This window comes from Aotus nancymaae, unplaced genomic scaffold, assembly GCF_030222135.1.
Source record: "Aotus nancymaae isolate 86718 unplaced genomic scaffold, 86718_ANA_hifiasm-v0.15.2.pri h1tg000466l, whole genome shotgun sequence".
Taxonomy (NCBI): domain Eukaryota; kingdom Metazoa; phylum Chordata; class Mammalia; order Primates; family Aotidae; genus Aotus; species Aotus nancymaae.
In genome coordinates this window covers 20001-37500 of record NW_026988881.1, presented here as the reverse complement: position 1 = coordinate 37500, position 17500 = coordinate 20001, and the positions used below count along the sequence as shown (strand labels likewise).

Genomic DNA, 17500 nt, shown 5'->3' with positions numbered 1-17500 from the left:
GGCCGCGCCCGCAAGGCAACACCCACAGGAGGCGAGAGCGAGGGATGCCTGCCGTGTCAGAGGACCCCGCCGCCCCCGCCAGGCAGACGACAGGAGAAGCACGGCGAGGTCGGGCCGGATTCCGTACCCCTAATGCCTCCCACCACCAGCCCCACACATGCAGGGAGAGGAGAGACACGGGGCCCCCCCGCGGGTGGGGTGAGAAGAGCGGAGCCATTCACCATGAAGGTCCGTCCCTCGCCCACCGCGGAACGGTCGCAGCCCGGGAGAGCATGACGTCACCACATCGATCGGAACAAGACCCAGAGCGGAGCAACGGGACCTCACCAGCCTCACCAAACCACCGAGCCGACCACAGCCCGCGGTCGGCCAGCCCCGCTCTGAGGGAAGGGACGGCGGACAACCCCAAGGGAGCGGAGGACGCCTGACACGCACGGCACGGAGCCAACGGAGCGGGGTTGTCACGACCGCCCCAGGTGCCCGCAGCGGGGAGCGCACGCGCAGGCGGAAGGGAGCCCCCCACCCGCATCGGCCTCTCCCCACCACACCCGGGTGGGTCAGAGGAGACCCGGGCCCACCCAGGGCGGCACCGGGGAGCCGGGACACTCAGACGGATGCGTGAGAGGCAAGGCACACGGGCCCCAGCCGGCGGCTCAAGCCAGAGCAGGGCCGGCTAGCCAGGTCACCGCCAGACCAGATAAACCCCCACGCATCCAGAGGCCCGACCTCTCCAGCGACAAGTCGCCAGAGGACAGCGTGTCAGCAACAACCCGGTGGCCCAAAATTCAAACTCAGCGTGAAAGATATACCCACCCTGGGGGGCAGGGGGTCGAGTCACCGGCCACACCACCGACTCAGAAACGCACGACACGGACATCTGTCCCCAAAAAGGCCACCATCGCAGCCACACACGGAGCACCCAGGGCCGTCTCGTCGACCCCCAAGACCAGGGACGCCCTCCGGGCCACCGGTGCCACGCAGGGGCCGACCCGTGCCTCCAGAGCGAGACCCATTCGGCCGTCCCCTCACACGCGAGGGACACACGAGGGACCGAAGGCGCTCTCAGGGACCACTCTCCGACTACGAACGCGGACTTGGAAGAAAAGTATCACAGCAGAGGGACCGCAGCCGGGTACGGCACCCCGGGAGGACGGCGCAGGACGGCCACCGACTCCCCACGAGAACTTGGAAAAGAGATTCGGCGGGTGCCTCAGGCGGCCAGGGCCCGCACAGGCCCGCGACAGGGCCGGGGAGGGGCGTCCCCGGCCACCCGCGCCATGCCCGGAGGGTCCCCGCGGGTCGCGGGTCGGGCCTCGGGAGCTACGGCGTGCTGGTCGACCAGCCCCGGCAGCCCGCACACCTCGCTCGGGCCTGGAAACTCGGCGACAGCCTGCCCCTATATAGCCCTGCACGCCCGTGCTCTGACTCACAAGTGACTCGCCAGAGCTCTGGCGCCACAGGGACAGCCCCGCTGACAGCCGCAGGCTTTCCGGAGCTCTGCCTAGCTCACAGCAGGGACGCTCCCCTCGCTCAGCAGCTGCCACCGGAGCTCTGGAAGCCAGGAGAACCATATAAAAGCGGCCACCAGATGGAGCCCGAAAACCGGCGACATGTCACCATCCCAAACCTGTCACCGAGACACATCCGGATGGCAGGGCGGCCGGCGGACCGCAAAACCGAAACCGTGAGTCGAGAAAGTCTTCCCGAGGCCGAAAACACAGCCCCTCCACCCCAACCCCACAGAAACGCTCCTCCAAACGTGTATCTGCGTAGACCGAGACAGAGTCAAAAGACAAGCCCATGACGTGTGGGTGTTTGGAGATGCATCTCGGAGGGAGAAAGAACACACAGGACTCGGGCGCGAGTCGTTCAGGTGACAGAGAGACGCCGAATGAGGACACGTTCACAATCCACACGGGGTGGGGGATGGGAGGGAGGGAGGGAGGGAGGGAGGGAGGGAGGGAGGGGATAGAAAAAAGAGAGATGGAGGAAGGAGGGAGGGAAGAAAGCAAGCAGGGAGCGGGGAGGAAGGAGATGGAGAAAACAGACAGAATTTAAAAAATCTGGAGAAGGTATATGATGAAAGGTGGAAAATGAAGAAAGATGAAAAAGAGAAAGAATGAGGAAAGAGATGACGGAAAGAAGGGCGAAAGAGAGGAAAAAAGAAAGTATAAAAGACAAAGAAAGAAAGAAAGAATAAAGGAAAGGAACAGATAAAAGGACAGAAGGGAGGGAGGAAGGAGGGAAAGAAAAAGAAAGAAAGAAAGAAAGAAAGAAAGAAAGAAAGAAAGAAAGAAAGAAAAAGAAAGAAAGAAAGAAAGAAGAGGCTAATGCCTTTTTCAGCGTTCGCCCACCTGCATCAAGGTGAAAATTAAAAAAGAAGAAGAAGGGGAAGAAGAAGGAGGAGGAGGAGGAGGAGGAGGAGGAGGAGGAGGAGGAGGAGGAGGAGGAGGAGGAAAGAAAGAAAGGAAGGAAGGAAGAAAAAGACAGAAAATGGAGAAAATAAAATTCGGTACTAAACACTATCTGGCCTGGCGACACAGCAAGGCTCCGTCTAGAAAGAAAGACAGAGAGACAGAGAGACAGAGAGAAAGAAACAGCGAGAGAGAGAGAGAGAGAGAGAGAGAGAGAGAGAGAGAGAGAGAGAGAGAGAGAGAGAGAGAAAGAGAGACAAAGAAACGCAGAGGCCGGGCACGGTGGCTCATGCCTGTAATCCCAGCACTTTGGGAGGCCGAGGCGGGTGGATCACAAGGTCAGGAGTTCGAGACCAGCCTGGCCAAAATGTTGAAACCCCGTCTCTGCTAAAAAAACAAACATTAGCTGGGCGCGGTGGCACGCGCCTGTAATCCCAGCTACAAAAAAAAAAAAAAGGAAACACAGGAACAACGAAAGAAACACAGAACTGGGTGACAGAGTGAGACTCTGTCTCGAAAGAAAGAAAGAAAGAAAAAGAAAGAAAGAAAGAAAGAAAGAAAGAAAGAAAGAAAGAAAGACAGACAGACAGACAGACAGACAGACAGGAACAACGAAAGAAAGAAAGACAGGAACAACGAAAGAAACACAGAAACAACAAAAGAAACACAGAACTAGGCCGGGCGCGGTGGCTCACGCCTGTAATCCCAGCACTTTGGGAGGCCGAGGCGGGTGGATCACGAGGTCAAGAGATCGAGACCATCCTGGTCAACATGGTGAAACCCCGTCTACACTAAAAATACAAAAAATTAGCTGGGCATGGTGGCGCTTGCCTGTAATGCCAGCTACTCAGGAGGCTGAGGCAGGAGAATCGCCTGAACCCGGGAGGCGGAGGTTGCAGCGAGCCGAGATCGCGCCATTGCACTCCAGCCTGGGTGACAGAGTGAGACTCTGTCTCAAAAAAAAAAAAGGAGAAAAAAAAAAAAAAAAAAAGGAAACACAGGAACAACGAAAGAAACACAGAACTGGGTGACAGAGTGAGACTCTGTCTCGAAAGAAAGAAGAAGAAAGAAAGAAAGAAAGAAAGAAAGAAAGAAAGAAAGAAAGAAACAAACAAACAAACAAACACAGGAACAGCGAAAGAAACACAGAACCGAGTGACAGAGTGAGACTGTCTCGCAAAAAGAAAATAAAGGAAAGCAAACACAGAAACAACGAAAGAAACACAGAAAGAACGAAAGAACCAGAACTGGGTGAGAGAGTGGCACTCTGTCTCAAAAAAAAAAAAAGGGAAACACAGAAACAACGAAAGAAACACAGGAACAACAAAAGAAACACAGAAACCACGAAAGAAACACAGGAACAACGAAAGAAACACAGAAACCACGAAAGAAACACAGAACTGGGTGACAGAGTGAGACTCTGTCGCAAAAAAAGACAAAATACAAGGAAACACAGAAACCACGAAAGAAACAAAGAAAGAAAGAAAGAGCTGGAAAAGGAAATTAGGAAGACAGAAACAAAAGGAGAAAGGATAGAAAGATCTTTTCTTGTTTTTTTTTTTGTTTGTTTTTTTTGAGACGGAGTCTCGCTCTTGTTACCCAGGCTGGAGTGCAATGGCGCGATCTCGGCTCACTGCAACCTCCGCCTCCTGGGTTCAGGCAATTCTCCTGCCTCAGCCTCCTGAGTAGCTGGGATTACAGGCACGCGCCACCGTGCCCAGCTAATTTTTTTGTATTAGTAGAGACGGGGTTTCACCATGTTGACCAGGATGGTCTCGATCTCTCGACCTCGTGATCCACCCGCCTCGGCCTCCCAAAGTGCTGGGATTACAGGCTTGAGCCACCGCGCCCGGCCTATTTTCTTGTTTTTTAATCCTCTAAAAGCATAGTAAGGCCCAGGTAGGGGCTACGACACACCTTCCACCTTACTAATATGTTGGCCAGGAAAATAAAAATTTACACTTAACGTAACCGTTAAAAGTGACTATGAGCCGGACGCGGAGGCTCAAGCCTGTCATCCCAGCACTCTGGGGGGCTGAGGCGGGTGGACCACCTGAGGTCAGGCGTTCAAGACCAGGCTGGCCAACATGGTGAAACCCCGTCTCTACTAAAAACACAAAAAAACTTCTTTAATTTTAACGTATAAAGAAAAGGAAAAAGTTCTCCAGGCGTGGTGGCGCATGCCTGTAACCCCAGCCACTCAGAAGGCTGAGGCAGGAGAATTGCTTGAATCCGGGAGGCAGACGTTGCAGTGAGCAGAGATCACACCGCTGCATTCTAGCCTGGGCGACAGAGCGAGACTCTATCTTAAAAATGAAAAAAAAAAAATGACTATGAGGGCCCAGGCCAGGGTGGTTGAATTTACCTAAGGAGTGGGGGTGGGGGTGGAGTGGAGAGGATATGCCTGACTGGAACGAGAGAAACCGAGGGGAGCAAGCAGAAGGGGACAGAAAGAGGAAGGGGAAGGGACGGAGGCACAGTGGGTTATTCTAGAATGTTTTCAAGCCTGGGGTGGGGGTGGGCACGGAGGGCAACTCAGGAAACAAGCCGACTCCAGCAATGACACCTAATTCATTATTGCTGGCATCGCTGCCTTGAAAGGGGGGCACCGCATGTTTCTTCCTCCACACCCATTCGATGACTTCTGGGAAATGCCATTTACTTGCACGCTCTTGACATCTACCTGCTTTCACTACAACTGAGGAGAATCAGGAAAGTCCCCACTAACGGCAAGGCCTAAAGTGGAGCTGTCATCCATAAAACCCAGGCAGCAGAGTCCATATGGGTTAAAAAGACACGAAGAGGCCGGGCGCGGTGGCTCAAGCCTGTAATCCCAGCACTTTGGGAGGCCGAGGCGGGTGGATCACGAGGTCAAGAGATCGAGACCATCCTGGTCAACATGGTGAAACCCCGTCTCTACTAATACAAAAAATTAGCTGGGCACGGTGGCGCGTGACTGTAATCCCAGCTACTCAGGAGGCTGAGGCAGGAGAATTGCCTGAACCCAGGAGGCGGAGGTTGCGGTGAGCCGAGACAGCGCCATTGCGCTCCAGCCTGGGTATCAAGAGCGAAACTCCGTCTCAAAAAAAAAAAAAAAAAAAAAAAGACACGAAGAGAGAAAGGGAAACAACGGATCAAAGAGAAGAACAATCGGGCCCAGCCAGGGTCTCCAGGGGTCTTCTGGGCAACGAGGGAGTGAGGGGGACGGACGGACGGACGGACGGACCAAGGTGGGGGCGGGGCGGGGCGGGGGCGGGTGAGCTCGGGGCGTGGGCGGGGCGGCGGGTAGCGGAGAGAAGCCACAATCGCTCCTGACTGCGGGCGGGCGGCCAGAGCGTCCCGTATGCCGCCTAGACCTTCAAGAACCGTGACCGCTAGGTGACGCCCGAAGACAACATATGCAAGTGTCAGCCCGGCACCCTCCCAGGCATTATCCCCACAACTAACCGAGCGGAGCCCCTGCGGGGGAAGGAAGCACCATGACTCGGCAATACACACAGAAACACACGCACCTACGTACGCACGCACGCACGCACGCACACGCGCGCCGTATTCCACAGTATAGAAGGGTTTATACCGTGATCACGAGAGGGCCCGCACTATTTTCTTTTCTAGTGACAAAAGAAAAAGCAGGCCGGGGCCTAGCGGCCCACGCCCGTCACCCCTGCACTCTAGTAGGCAGAGGCAGAGGCAGAGGCAGATGCGGGCGGGTCGCCTGAGGTCAGGAGTTCCAAACCAGCCCGGTCCACGCGACGAAACCACCATCTCTAGGCCCTCGAAAGGCTGAGGCAGGAGAATCGCTGGAACTCGGGAGGTGGAGGTCGCACTGAGCCGAGATCTCACCACTGCACTTCAGCCTGGGCGACAGAGCAAGACTCCGGGGGCGGGGAAGGAAAAAAAAAAAGGAAAAAAAAATCGCTTCCCTCTTGAGGTGAATACGCACTGTTACACGTACACAGAGAGCTCGGAAGGTATACAGGCCCTGACATCCTCTGTAACTTTGAGTCGGTCTGGCGATATTTTCCAGGCCTTCCGTTTCCCCGTCAGCAGTCACAGAAATAAAAACTCCCTCCTTTCCCAATTCGTCTTCATGTCGTCATCAGGCCACAAGAATAAGCGAACACATTTTACACGACAAGGAGGAAAAGCACAACAAAGCGAAAGTCTCAGAGGTCTGTGGTACAGATTGAAGAGACTCTTTCAGAATCCACAGAAAGACACACACACGGAGAGATGGAAAGAAACAAATAAAGAAAAGAGAAAGAGAGTAAGGAAGATAAGGAACAGGCCGGGCGCGGTGGCTCACGCCTGTCATCCCAGCACTTTGGGAGGCCGAGGTGGGTGGATCACCTGAGCTCAGGAGTTCAAGACCAGCCTGGCCATCATGGTGAAACCCCATCTTTATAAAAAAATAAATAAATAAAAAATAAAAAAATAAAAAGGAAGATAAAGAACAAGAAATATAAAGAAAGAGAGGGCCGGGCGCGGTGGCTCACGCCCATAATCCCAGCACTTTGGTTTGGGAGGCCGAGGCGGGTGGATCACGAGGTCAAGAGATCGAGACCATCCTCGTCAACATGACGAAACCCCGTCTCGACTAAAAAATACAAAAATTACCTGGGCATGGTGGCGCAGCCTGTAGTCCCAGCTACTCGGGAGGCTGAGGCAGGAGAATTGCTTGAACCCAGGAGGCGGGGGCCGTGGTGAGCCGAGATCGCGCCATTGCACTCCAGCCTGGGTAACGAGAGCGAAACTCCGTCTCGAAGGAAAAAAAAAGAAAAAAGAAAAAAGAAAGAAAGAAAGAGACAGAGATGTAAAGGGAAGAAAGATGAAAAAGAAAATAGAAAGAGAAATAGCAGAAAGAAAAAGATAATGAGAAATCAGAGAAAGTAGGGAGGAAGAAAGAGAAAAAAGAAAAAGAATGAGAGAGAGAGGAGAGAGGGAGGGAGGGAGAGAGACAGAGAGAGAGCGGTGGGGGGGGGAGAGCGAGAGCGAGAGCGAGAGCGAGAGCGAGAGCGAGAGCGAGAGCGAGAGCGAGAGCGAGAGCGAGAGAGAGAGAGAGAGAGAGAGGAGGAATGAAAGAAATAAAGAAGAGGACAGCGCACCATGGCTCACGCCTGTAACCCCAACACTTTGGGAGACTTACTTAGGTGGAAGAATCGCTCGAGCCCAGGAGTTTGAGACCAGCCCTGGCAACACAGCGAGTCCCCGTTTGTACTAAAAAATAAAAGCACTTAAAAAGTTAGCCGGGCATCGTGATGGCAGGCGCCTGTAGTTCTAGCTTTTTTGGAGCCCGAGGTGGGAGGATTGCTCGAGGTAGGGAAGCGGAGGCTGCCATGGGCCTTGGACAGACAAATGCACTGCAGCCTGTCGCCCGGGCCGGTCTCGAACTCCTCAGCTCTAGCGAAGTACCCGCCTCACCTCCGAACTTGCACCCACCATATTCATCGGTCCCGGAGGTGTCCGTGACAGATTTTAGTAGGGGAGCATTCGTTCCTAAAGACCAGAGCAGATAAACAGGACCAGCCGTTTGGGACATACACCGTTCTGAATCGCAGTGGAGGCTTTGTGGATTTCACAGCAAGACGCTGCTGCTATCTGCAGATAACCACCCTTCTTTCGAGGGACAGGGCTCTCTCAGGTAGCCTCTGGCTGTTAGGGTGGAAACCAAAGGCCCAACCATGGGGCCACAAAGTTACCATGTTAGCCGAGCCGCTCATAACACACCGGGCATAAGTGGGCGTGAACAGCACGCCTGTAATCCCAGCACTTTGGGAGGCTGAGCGTGCCAGGCCTGAATCTTTATTAATGTGTAACATCTATGAGGTCTCCAAGTCCAGAAATCAACTCGCCACTTCCGTACAGGATTCTGTATGGAGATCAAATCTGGGATTCCTAAAGTAAAGAATTGAGGCCTTGGGAATGGATTAGATTAGATTAGATCTACCTGAGCTTCTAGTAAAAAGAAAAAGAGGGAGAGGGAGGGGGAGAGAGAGAGAGACGGAGGGGGGGGGGAGAGAGAGAGAGAGAGAGAGAGAGAGAGAGAGAGAGAGAGAGAGAGAGAGAGAGAGAGAGAGAGAGAGAGGGAGACAGAGACGGGGGGGGGGGAGAGAGGGAGAGAAGAAAAAGAAGGAAAAGAAGAAGAAGAAGAAGCCCTCATGAATTTGTAGAAAACAAGACCTTATGACTTTTGCGTCCGTTGGCGACTCTAGGTAGTTTGCCGGGCCGGGTTCTGCGGCCTTGCTTCTGTTTACTTTTGCACTCCAGGCCACGATGCCCCAGTACCAGACCTGGGAGGAGTTCAGCCACGCTGCCTGCCTGCCGAGAGAGAAGCTTCACCTCGCTGACCCAGTGACGGCACGGCAGGGCACGGCACGGCACGTGTGGTTCTCAAACACAGGCATTCTTCTTCTTCCCCCCCCCCCGCCCACGTACATATTTTATTATATACCAGCAAGGAACAACAAAAAGTTTCATCATGTAAACAAAAGAATATAATTTTTAGACATAATTGGAAGTTTCAAAATGTCCTTAAATCATTGTGATCTTCTCCAAAAGACACAGGTCTTAGAGTGTGGGCACAGGGCCATGAGTCAGATTTCTGGGTAGTCTCCCATGATAGCAATTTACGTTCTAGAGAAGTGGGTTTTGTGAACTCTGTCGGGGCAAATCTGTTAGGCCTCTTAAAGGAATGAAACCCTTTCACATCTCGGGGAAACAAATAAAAATATGTTGAAAGAAGGGATACTTCTAGGCTTAGATTTATTGTTGACAGTGATTTTAAAAATAAGCACTAAAAAACTGTTAAAAGATTCCTAGGTAAAGTTCTGGCTTTTACCAAAAATAAGAAAGGATACCTTCTGTAGCTCTACAGATGGTTTGGTGGAAAATAGAACGGGAAAAAGTGAGCCGACAAGAAAGCGAAATAGGAACGTCTAGGAAGGAGGCAAGAAAAGACGTAAGTCATAGCCCAAAAAAACCAAAACAAAACAAAAACGACATGGTCCTTTTCTAAGGCCAGGTGTTGGTGATATTCACCTATGTAAACTCAAGCCTAGAAGATCAGTACAGTCCTTATATATTCACTACTTAATAACATACGAGAAAAACACTTTTCATTTGATATATAAGAACTTTGTATGAACAGCTAGAAATATATATGTACATCGCAAATCCCAAATGAAACCCAACTTAATACAAAGTGAACTATAGGGATGACACAAAAATGGGTAGATATCAGAATTCAGCTAAGTTTACAGTTGTGCCTTATATCTTTTTTAAATTTTGCTTTTGAGACGGAGTCTTGCTCTGTTGCCCAGGCTGGAGCGCAGTGGTGCGATCTTGTCTCACTGCAACCTCTGCTTCCTGGGTTCAAGCGATTCTTGTGCCTCAGCCTCCCCAGTAGCTGGGATTACAGGAGTTGTGCCACCATGCCCGGCTAATCTTTGTATTTTAGTAGAGACGAGGTTTTGCCATGTTGGCCAGACCGGTCTCAAACTCCTAGGCTCAAGCAATCTCAAACTCCTAGGCTCAAGCAATCCACCCACCTCAGCCTCCCAAAGTGCTGGGATGACAGGCGTGAGCCACCGCGCCCAGCTGACAAATACATACAGGCATTCTGATGGGAACTGGTGTATGTATGAAAGTAACAGATGATCGAGTTTCTTTGGTGTCTAAAACAGAGCAAGCTCAAGATGTAAAGAAGATTGAGAAATTCCACAGTCAACTAATGCGACTGATGGTGGCCAAGGAATCCCGCAATGTTACCATGGAAACTAACTGAGTGAATGGTTTGAAACGAAGACTTTGTCATGTACTTAGGAAGTAAATATCTTTTGCAGTCGAGAAAGTGTTGGGACGGAAAATACTCTATGTCACCAAGTGGACTATTCAGAAGCTTAGAGGTCATTTTTTTGTAATTTTCTTTTGAATGTTTGGTTTAGAGGAGAGCTAGGAATGCGAATGTTTTCAGTCAGAAAGCCTGTATTTACTTTTGGAAACTGAACAAGCCATGCGTCTGTCTCGGGAACTTTGCAGATTACTTGATGTTAGGTAAAACGCATAATTGTTTCTTTGGCGGATTCGTATCAGTAACTTGAAAATGGGATATTAAGAAGAGCCAATGCTTCGTTAAATTTAGTTCGTCTGCCTTTAAAAGAACATGAAATGTGACCATTTTGTTGGATGGATCGGGGTATTTCTTTTGGAGCATAAAATGTATGCTGTCGATGACCAATAAATATAGAATATGGTAATCGGAATTACCTCCGGACCACAGTATGCATTGTTACGAACACCGTGCACCTGATTATGTATAGTAGTGTAGCCTCAATTATCTCTACAAGTCATTGACTAACCAGTATGCTTTGCCTTCTTTCCAGATTTAAACTACCTGTTATTATAGGGGACCGGTAGCATCAGCTTGTGGAGCAGTGGCTTTGAATCTAGTTTTCAGTGATCAGAAGCAGCAGTTATTTGAGTGCGTGAATGGAATGATGATCAGTATAAATGTACCGAAACCACCATGTTACAGAAATTTTTTCCTTCCTTCTTTCTTTCTTTCTTTCTTTCTTTCTTTCTTTCTTTCTTTCTTTCTTTCTTTCTTTCTTTCTTTCTTTCTTTTTTCTTTTTCTTTTTTTTTTTTTGAGACAGAGTTTCGCTCTTGTTACCTAGGCTGGAGTGCAATGGCACGATCTCGGCTCACCGCAACCTCCGCCTCCCGGGTTCAAGCAATTCTCCTGCCTCAGCCTCCAGAGTAGCTGGGACTACAGGCGCGCGCCACCACGCCCAGCTAATTTTTGTATTTTTAGTAGAGATGGGGTTTCACCATGTTGACCAGGATGGTCTGGTCCGGATCTCTCGACCTCATGATCCACCCGCCTCGGCCTCCCAAAATGATGGGATTATAGGCGTGAGCCACCACGCCCGGCCTACAGAAATTTTTACTACGTATTTTTCATCTGTAGTTTCTCAGAAGGGCTATAGATGATTCGAACTGTCAAATCCTCGCATGCTTCTGTGACACCCCTGTCCGTCTTCTCCCTTTCTTTAACCAAAGCGTTAGGTGAGACTGTCACAACCGTTATGTTTTCCATTAAACCGGAAGTGTGATATTATTTGACACTTATGCTTGTATCCTAAATTTCACCAACCAAACGTCATGTTCACATGTTGATTCCTCGGGAATGAAATGAAGGTACTATATACCTTGAAATATATTTTGTAGAAACTTGTCATGTTGAGCAACATCTTAGCATGGTAAGTAAGTTCCCTTAGCTATATAAACTTGTGCATGTTTCAGAGAGATCAGTAAATAAAATACTACAAAAAAGAAGGAGAAGGAGAAGAAGAAAGGAGTAGAAAAGAAGAAGAAGAAGAAGAAGAAGAAGAAGAAGAAGAAGAAGAAGAAGAAGAAAGAAGGAGAAGAAAAAGAAAAAGAAGAATAAGAAGAAGCAGAAGCAGAAGACCTTATTGTTGTACCCGAGCGAGTCAAAGAATGCAGCACACTCTGAGATTGAATTATGAGTCCTTTATTATGCCAGCGACCGAGAGGTGGCTGACGCACAAAATTCTCTCGGCCGGCCCCTAAGAAAATGTTAGGTGGTCTTTTATACCCTAGTTTTAAAAGGGAGGGGGAACGTAGCTGAAGCAAATTTTTCACAAAAGCAGAGTAAGCAAAAAGTTAAAAGTTAACCTAGTACATGAGAAATAAAACAGTGCCAGGTGCGAGGGGTACAGTTGTCACAAAAGACATACAACTTACATAGGTAACGGGGGCTCTGGGCACTGGACAGCAGCTGCCTGCATTCCCAGGCTCTGTTGGTACCACTTAAGTCGGCCTCTTATCAACAAATGCATTCCTGGGGGTGCCCAGTGTCAGCCCGCCCCAGCTGCTACGTACTCTGGTTCCGTACTGAATGGTGGGAAAACAACTAAAATGTAGAAGCTAAGATGGAGTCTGTCCAGCTCAGGAAGCTAACATAAAGCCTGAACAGCTTTTAGTCTGAGAAGGAGAGAGTTAGTTTTAACTGGCAAAAAGCAGGTTATCACACTATGAAGTACAGTTTACATTAACCCGCTGTCACCATACGTCGAGAAATCCACAAAAGCGCTAGTGAACAACAGGAGAAAAACAGCAGCTAACACGTCCTGGGGAAAAGATACGCCTTCCTAGAATTCCGTGCCAAGGCATCGCCTCCGGTAATCTTAAGGGAGCAAAGTATTACTTTTTAGACAGCGTTTCTATTTTGGGCAAATACTACTACGGCCCAGAGTGGCGCCATGATGCCCTTCCCGTTTTGCAAATTTGCTGGTCCAAGGAAGGAGAAAATAAGACATCATGATAAAAGGTGATTGAGACCCAGCCAAGATGAAGCTTTCCCAGGGAGGGAGGGAAGGAGGGAGGGAGGGAGGGAGGGAGGGAGGGAGGGAGGGAGGGAGGGGGGCCTGAGGCGTGAAGGGGTGAAAAAACGCCACCACTACAGTCCAGTCCGCCCACCCGCTTGCCCACGGGGGCCAAAGGCTGTGCCATCGCCCCCCGCTGCCTCTGGGGAAGTGGGACCGTGCCCCAGCCCCAGCCCCCATCTTCAAAAACAGTGGCCACCGAGTGAGGTGAGGCCTGGCGATCACCCATGCAAATGTCAACCGGCAAAGGGTGGGCGGAGGGGAGAGAAGATGGAGGCCCACCCGCCTGGCTCCAGAACGTTTCCACGCAGGGTGGCGGGAGGTGCGGTGTCGGGGGGAACCCACCTCACAAACTCACGGAATTGGAGTAAAGGGGCGGGGGGGAGGGGCTTAAAAAAAATAAACCAACTCCTCATAAAGCCCAAGGAGAAGAGTCTATGCATGCGCATGAAAGACACCAACAAACAAAGAAACACAAAGTACTGATAAAAGAACCATAGGGCCCCCACCAGGGTGGAGGTTCCCAAGGCAACGAGGGAGAGAGGGAGGGGCCTCCAGATGGGAGGAAGAGAAACCGGTTGCCCCAGGCTCTGTGAAGTCGTCAGGCAGACCTCCCTCCGCGCCACCTCGATTTTCCATTACAGTGGCCGCTAGGTGATGCCCGAAGACATTTATATAAAAGTGTCAGTGTTTTTATGCTTCACTAAATGATAAGGCCTATGTTCAAACATCATCATCTGCCTCACTCATTATTTCTCTTTCTCAGTGCCTGAACACACCCAATAGCAAGCACCAGGTAGAGGCTAAGACCCACAAAAATGGAAGCATCCTTCAAGTTGATAGGACATTTAACCATACTAAGCCCACTGTCAAAAACAATGTAAATTATACTCCTCCTGCAAAAGGCCAACTTATATGGCAAATATGTAAAAACCCTGGCATACAGGAAAAAATGAATACATGACAGTCTAATACATTATCCCGCTTTGTAGATAGACTTATCATTCCACTAAGTATTAACTATAGTTCCAAGCACTGAATCTGCTTAATAACCAAAATGTAAAGACCTTACCTTGTGGTTTGTAATGTCTCATTAACAGAAATGTGAACTTTGATAACAGTTTAACTAAAATATTTCTTTATTTCAAGCTATCAGATGACATTGACATATTTGCATTTTCTATCTGTGTATACGTAATGACTTTCTTCAAGGCTTCAAGATCAGGATTGTCTTATGCCTTTGCATCACGGACCTAAGAGACCCCAATTATTTGAAGATGGGATGGGGACAAAATGTGGGTCCCCGTAGTCCCTACTCTGTGCAGCATCCATTAGATGACCACCGTACATATCACCAAAGTAATGACAGTAAGTCCTAAATCCAAAGTGCAACTTTAATACTGCAATTCCAAAAAAAATAAAGCTGTATACAACTCTTGGAATAACTCACCCAAATAAATAGCTTTATAACAGACAGACAGACAGACAGACAGACACACACACACACACACACACACACACACACACACACACACACACACACACACAAAAGACCTAGCTAGATGCTTGCAGATGTCAGCACGGAAAAGAAGGGAATCTTGGATCGCTCTGGGTCGGGGTGGAGGTTGGTGGGGGGAGCGGCTCAGGCACGCCGCATCACCAGCCTCTCCCCGATCCCTCTCGGGCCAGGTCGTTTCTGGGCCCACCCAGGGAATCCTCTCAGGTGGTGCCCACCTGCAACTAGTCGACCAGAGCCCCCAGGGGACACAGCCTAGGCACCCGCCCATGGGTTCATATGGAACTTCAATTCCCCTAGACAACAGGAAGAGGAGACCAGGGGCGGGGGCGTGTGGACGGAGGGAGGCTAGGGGTGGAGATGGGACCCATCTAAGATGGAAGTCCAGTCCATAGCGTTTCCGAGTGGGCGCCAGACCCACCACCTCAGAGTGGCAATACCTGTCACAGGGAAACGAAGGTCCGTGAAATCCACGCTCCCGGAGACAGCGTGGATTTCACGGGGAGAAGAAGACAGCTTGCAGCACGCTACCTCCTGTCCCGGGGTCAAGTTTTCACTCCCAAATTTCGCATTTCTTCCCCCCCTCAACAAAGTTCCGCTCTCGTTGCCCAGGCTGGAGAGCAGTGGCACGATCTCGGCTCGCCGAAACCTCCGCCTCCCGGGTTCCAGCGATTCTCCTGCCTCAGCCTCCCGAGTGGCTTGGGATGACAGGCACGTACCTGTATAATCTCAGCAACTCGGGAGGCTGAGGCAGGGGAATCGCTGGAACCCGGGAGGTGGAGGTTGCAGTGAGCCCAGGCTGTAGCGTAGCGTGGTGCAATCTCAGTCGACCGCCACCTCCGCCTCTCGGGTTCAAGCGATTCTTCTGCCTCAGCGTCCCGAGTAGCCGAGACTACAGGCGCACGCCACCACGGCCAGCTAATTTTTGTATTTTTAGTAGAGACGGGGTTTCACCACGTCGGCCGGGATGGTCTCGATCTCTCAAGCCCGTGATCTGCCCGTTCCATCCATGCTCACGCCTGTCATCGCAGCAGTCTGAAAGGCCGACGTGGGAGGATGGCCGGAGCGCCAAAGTTTGAGATCATCTCGAGCCGTCAGTCGACACCACCTCCGCCTGTATAAATTGATCATCATCATCATCATCAGCAGCAGCAGCAGCAGCAGCAGCAGCAGCAGCAGCAGCAGCATCGTCAAAATTTAAAAAGGAATATATGTGTCCAGAGTGCGGGCCACAAAGCGAGACCACGTGCCGATGTCTTGGTCCAAAGCGTTGAGGCTGGAGTGACCCTGGGCTACAGAGCGAGACCCTGCCTTTAAAGAGAGACAGACGGGGGCGAGGGGGGGTGGCCGATGTGGGGAAGGGGGGGGGGGAGAGAGAGAGAGAGAGAGAGAGAGAGAGAGAGAGAGAGAGAGAGAGAGAGAGGGGGGGGGGGGGGAGAGAGAGAGAGAGAGAGAGAGAGATGCGAGCCTGCCTCGATGGAAAGAAAAATGTGAGCCTTCCCCCAAATAAATAAAATAAACTAACTAATTAAATAAATGCATGCATGCACGCACGCATGCGTGCGAGGGAGCCTGCCTCTAAATAAATCGATTGATAGATAAATAAACAAATAGCCGGGCACAGTGGCTCAGGCCTGTAATCCCCCAGCGCTTTGGGAGGCTGAGGCGGGTGGATCACCTGAGGTCAGAACATCGAGACCAGCCTGGCCAACATGGTGAAACCCTGTCTCTATTTAAAAGTAAATAAATAAATTAAAAAAAAATGAATGAATGAATGAATGAATGAATAAATAATAAAAGCGAGCCTGCCTCTATATAATTAGATAAATAAACGCAAGCCTGCCCCCAAATAAGTGAGTGAATGAATGAATGAATGAATGCCTGTAGAGAAATACTCGAGACCCCGCCTCTAACTAAATTAACGAACGGACGAAGACATGACAAACGTAAGAATGACATGGAAGAGTTAAGAAGCCATAAGAAGAGCCAGGTGCGGTGGCTCACACCTGTGGATTCCCAGCACTTTGGGAGGCCGAGGCGGGCGGATCATGAGGTCAAGAGATCGAGACCATCCCGGCCCTGGTGAAACGCCATCTCTACAAAAAATACAAAAGTTAGCCGGGCGTGGTGGCACACGCCTGTGGTCCCAGCTACTCGGGAGCCTGAGGCAGAAGAATCGCTTGACTCCAGGAGGTGGAGGTTGCGGTGAGCCGAGACCACGCCAGTGCACTCCAGCCTGGCAAGAGAGCAAGAGTCCGTCTCAAAAAAAAAAAAAAAAAAAAAGGAAAAAAAAAAAGAAACCGTAAGAAGAAACAACCAAGAGGATGTGAGCGAAGAGTGGTAATTAAAATAAGTATCAAAGTTAATGTAAAGAAATATTTACACACACACAGACGTGGAACAATTAATTAATTTTTTTTTTTCTCAAAGATGGGGTTTCACCCTGAGGGCCAGGCTGGTCTTGAACTCCTGACGTCTGGTGATCCACCCACCTCGGCCTCCCAAAGTGCTAGGATTACAGGCGTGAGCTATCGCGCCCGGCCATTCATTTCATACATAATATATGATTATCTGCATATATATTACTGCATGTTATGTATAATTTATGAATCTCCCTCCCTCCCTCCCTCCCTCCCTCCCTCCCTCCCTCCCTCCCTCAATAAATCCATAAGTCCATCCATATGTAAATTAAACAAGGAAACCAAGAAAGGATCAATGTAACACATAGAAGTGAAAAGAAACGGTAAGAATAAACAGGCAAATAAGAGGACGGGAAGAAAGGCAAAAGGTAACCAAGGTCACAATGAACTGTTTCCTGTCTGCCCCTCCCCCCATGAACTGTTTTGTCTCAGCCCCCTCCGCCGCCCTCACCCACACCCACACCCACACCCACACCCACACCCACACCCACACCCACACCCACACCCACACCCACACCCACACCGGAAGTGCAAGTGTGAGATCTACCTCCCGGGCTTATGAGAACCCTGTAGTCTCAGGTACTTGGAGGCGGGGATCACGTTGAGTCCAGGGAGGGGCGGTCGACGCTGTCATGAGCCGGCATCATGAGGTTAGGGCGGGACACGAGGTCAGGAGTTCGAGACCGGCCTGGTGAACGTGGTGAAACAGAGGGAGACCCTGTCTCAGAAAAGAAGAAAACCAATTG

The 17500-nt window shown here is 50.4% G+C and overlaps 1 long non-coding RNA gene across 5 annotated transcripts in view; it reads right to left on the bottom strand.

Annotated features, from left to right (window-relative positions):
* Nucleotides 1–17500, bottom strand: part of LOC135273211 (uncharacterized) — a 110302-nt gene that overhangs the window by 74465 nt on the left and 18337 nt on the right. For 3 of the 5 annotated variants that reach the window (XR_010341021.1, XR_010341019.1, XR_010341020.1), the window contains exon 2: nucleotides 17302–17472. This is a non-coding gene — a long non-coding RNA (uncharacterized LOC135273211). Of the gene's footprint in view, nucleotides 1–5861; nucleotides 5945–14198; nucleotides 15449–17301; nucleotides 17473–17500 lie in introns of those variants that run through there. The other 2 variants (XR_010341023.1, XR_010341022.1) reach the window with 2 other exon arrangements.